We start from the raw sequence: 4,595 nt of genomic DNA, 5'->3' as shown, positions 1-4,595 counted from the left end.
AAACAGACTGAGTAACCACAGAAAAATTTTCTACAGCAACTCGATCCATTTGTGCTAGAAGAACGAACGTCTCTCCACATGCTCATTTCTGAGAGATAAATGTGTGTGAAAGCCTTTCTTCACCTAGTATGTGGGGAACACAAAGTTTCCTTTTTGTTGAAAACTAATGAATATATATATGGGGAGGTTGTAGCTCCAAATCGGTTTTACATTGAGAACTGCAGGAACATCAAACTGCACTAGAAAACAGACTGAGAAACCAGAGTAAAAGGTTCTCCTGCAACCGTTCCCTTTGTGCTAGATGAACGAACATCTCTCCACATGCACAGTTCTGAGAGATAAGTGTGTGTGAAAGCAGTCTTCACCAAGCTTGTTGGGAAAACAAAGTTTCTTTTCAGGTGCCAACTCCACTCCATAAATTTATATGGGGATATAATAGCTCCAACTCGGTTTTACAGTGAAAATTGCAGGAAATTCAAATCGGCACTAGGAAACAGAATGATGTTGCAGAGTAAATGTTTCTCCTGCAACCCGTTCCATTTGTGCTAGATGAATGAACGACTCTCCACATGCTCAGTTCTGAAAGTTAAGTGTGTGTGAAAGCCGAACTTCACCAAGCTTGTTGGGATCACAAAGTTTCTTTTCAGCTGCAAACTCCACTCCATACATATATATGGGTAGGTACTAGCTCCAACTCGGTTTTACAGTGAAAACTGCAGGAACTTCATACCGGCACTAGGAATCCGACTGAGAAAACAGAGTAAAAGTTTCTCCTGCAACCCATTCCCATTGGGCTAAATGAAAGAACGTCTCTCCACATGCTCAGTTGTGAGGGATAAGTGTGTGTGAAAGCCGTACTTCACCTAGCTTTTTGGGAAAACAAAGACTACTTTCAGTTGCAAAATCCACTCCATACATATATATGGGGAGGTACTAGCTCCAACTCGGTTTTACAGTGAAAATTGCAAGAACTTATAATCGGCACTAGGAAACATACTGAGAAACCAGATTAAATGTTTCTCCTGCAATCCTTTCCCATTGTGCTAGATGAACGTACGTCTCTCCACATGCTCAGTTCTGAGAGATAAATGTGTGTGAATGCCGTCCTTCACCTATCTTGTTGGGAGCACAAATATCCTTTTCAGTTGCCAACACCACTCCATCCATATATATGGGGAGGTACTTGATCCAACTCGGTTTTACAGTGAAAAATTCAGGAACTTCTAACCGGCACTGGGAAACAGACTGAGAAACCAGAGTAAAAGTTTCTCCTGCAACTTGATCCCTTTGTGCTGGATGAACGAACGTCTCTCTACATGCTCATTTCTGAGAGAATAATGTGTGTGAAAGCAGTCCTTAACCTAACTTGTTGGGAACACAAAGTTTCTTTTCAGGTGCCAACTCCACTCCATACATTTATATAGGGAGATAATAGCTCCAACTCGGTTTTACAGTGAAAATTGCAGGAAATTCAAACCGGCACTAGGAAACAGACTGATGTTCCACAGTAAATGTTTCTCCTGCAACCCGTTCCATTTGTGCTAGATGAACGAACGACTCTCCACATGCTCAGTTTTGAAAGATAAGTTTGTGTGAAAGCCGAACTTCACCAAGCTTGTTGGGATCACAAAGTTTCTTTTCAGGTGCATACTCCACTCCATACATATATATGGGGAGGTACTAGCTCCAACTCTGTTTTACAGTGAAAATTGCAGGAACTTCAAACCGGCACTAGGAAACAGACTTAGAAACCAGAGTAAAAGTTTCACCTGGAACCCGTTCCCTTTGTGCTAGATGAACGAAACTCTCTCCACCCCCGGCTCAGTTCTGAGATATAAGTGTGTGTGAATGCCGTCCTTCACCTAGATTGTTGGGAACATAAAGTTTCTTTTCAGTTGCCAAAACCACCTCATACATATATATGGGGAGGTACCAGCTCCAAATCGGTTTTATAGTGAAAATTGCAGGAATTTCAAACAGGAAATAGGATACAGACTGAGATACCGGAATAAAAGTTTATACTGCAACGAGATCCCTTTGTGTTAGATGAACAAACGTCTCTGCAAATGCTCATTTCTGAGAGATTAATGTGTGTGAAGCCGTCCTTCACCTAGCTTGTTGGGAACACAAAGTCTCATTTCAGTTTCAAACTCCTCTCCATACATATATATGGGGAGGTACTAGCTCCAACTCGTTTTTGCAGTGAATACTGCAGGAATTCAAACCGGCACTAGGAAACAGACTGAGAAACCCGAATAAAATGTCTTCCTGCAACCCGCTCTCTTTGTACTAGATGAACGAACGTCTATCCTCCTGCTCAGTTCTGAGAGATAAGTGTGTGTGAAAGCAGACCTTCACCTAGCTTGTTGAGAACACAAAGTCTCCTTTCAGTTGCAAACTCCAATCCATACATATATATGGGTGGGTACAATTTCCAACTCTTTTTATAGTGAAATCTGCAAGTATTTCAAACCGGCACTAATAAACATACTGAGAAAACAGTGTAAAAGTTTCACCTGCAAAACTTTCCAATTGTGCTAGATAACCTAAAGTCTCCCGACATGCTCAGTTATGAATGATAAGTGTGTGTTGAAAGCCGTCCTTCATCTAGCTTGTTGGGAACACAAAGATTCTTTTAAGTTGCCACCTCCACTCCATACATATATATGGGAAGTTACTAGCTCCAAATCGGTTTTACAGTGAAAACTGCAGGAACTTCAAACCGGCACTAGAAAACAGACTGAGAAACCAGAGTAAAAGTTTCTCCTGCAACCCTATCCTTTTGTGTTAAATAAACGAAAGTCTCTCCACATGCTCAATTCTGAGAGATAAGTGAGTGTGAAAGCCGTACTTCACCTAGCTTGTTGGGAAAACAAAGACTAATTTCAGTTGCAAAATCCACTCCATATATATATATGGGGAGGTACTAGCTCCAACTCGGTTTTACAGTGAAAACTGCAAGAACTTAAAATCGGCACTAGGTAACATACTGAGAATCCAGATTAAATGTTTCTCCTGCAATCCTTTCCCATTGTGCTAGATGAACGTACGTCTCTCCACATGCTCAGTTCTGAGAGATAAATGTGTGTGAAAGCCGTCCTTCACCTATCTTGTTGGGAGCACAAATATTCTTTTTCAGTTGCCAACACCACTCCATACATATATAAGGGGAGGTACTTGCTCCAACTCGGTTTTACAGTGAAAAATTCAGGAACTTCTAACCGGCACTGGAGAAACAGACTGAGAAACCAGAGTAAAAGTTTCTCCTGCAACTTGATCCCTTTGTGCTGGATGAACGAACGTCTCTCTACATGCTAATTTCTGAGAGAACTGTGTGTGAAAGCCGTACTTCACCTATCTTGTTGGGAACACAAAGTCTCCTTTCAGTTGCCAACTCCACTCAATAGATATATATGCGGAGGTACAAGTTCCTATTCCATTTTACAGTGAAAAATGCAGGAACTTCAACCCGGCACTAGGAAACAGACTGAGAAACCAGAGTAAAAGTTTCTCCTGCAACCCGTTCCCTTTGTGCTAATGAACGAAAGTCTCTCCACATGCTAAGTTTCTGAGAGATAAGTGTGTGTGAAAGCTGCCCTTCACATGGCTTGTTGTGAACACAAAGTTTCTTTTCAGATTCCAACTCCACTCCAAACATATATATGGGGAGGTACTAGCTCCAACTCTGTTTACAGTGAAAATTGCAGGAACTTCAAACCGGCACTAGGAACAGACTTAGAAACCAGAGTAAAAGTTTCACCTGGAAACCGTTCCCTTTGTGCTAGATGAACGAACCTCTCTCCACCGCTCAGTTCTGAGATATAAGTGTGTGTGAATGCCGTCCTTCACCTAGATTGTTGGGAACATAAAGTTTCTTTCAGTTGCCAAAACCACCTCATACATATATATGGGGAGGTACCAGCTCCAAATCGGTTTTATAGTGAAAATTGCAGGAATTTCAAACAGGAAATAGGATACAGACTGAGAAACTGGAGTAAAAGTTTATACTACTGCAAAGAGATCCCTTTGTGTTAGATGAACAAACGTCTCTGCAAATGCTCATTTCTGAGAGATTAATGTGTGTGAAGCCGTCCTTCACCTAGCTTGTTGGGAACACAAAGTCTCATTTCAGTTTCAAACTCCTCTCCATACATATATATGGGGAGGTACTAGCTCCAACTCGTTTTTGCAGTGAATACTGCAGGAAAATCAAACCGGCACTAGGAAACAGACTGAGAAACCAGAATAAAAGGTCTTCCTGCAACCCGCTCTCTTTGTACTAGATGAACGAACGTCTATCCTCCTGCTCAGGTCTGAGAGATAAGTGTGTGTGAAAGCAGACCTTCACCTAGCTTGTTGAGAACACAAAGTCTCCTTTCAGTTGCAAACTCCAATCCATACATATATATGGGTGGGTACAATTTCCAACTCGTTTTTATAGTGAAATCTGCAGGTATTTCAAACCGGCACTAGTAAACATACTGAGAAAACAGTGTAAAAGTTTCACCTGCAAAACTTTCCAATTGTGCTAGATAACCTAAAGTCTCCCGACATGCTCAGTTATGAATGATAAGTGTGTGTGAAAGCCGTCCTTC

This window comes from Camelus ferus, chromosome 31 (assembly GCF_009834535.1).
Source record: "Camelus ferus isolate YT-003-E chromosome 31, BCGSAC_Cfer_1.0, whole genome shotgun sequence".
NCBI classification, from domain to species: domain Eukaryota; kingdom Metazoa; phylum Chordata; class Mammalia; order Artiodactyla; family Camelidae; genus Camelus; species Camelus ferus.
This window is presented reverse-complemented; position numbering follows the sequence as displayed.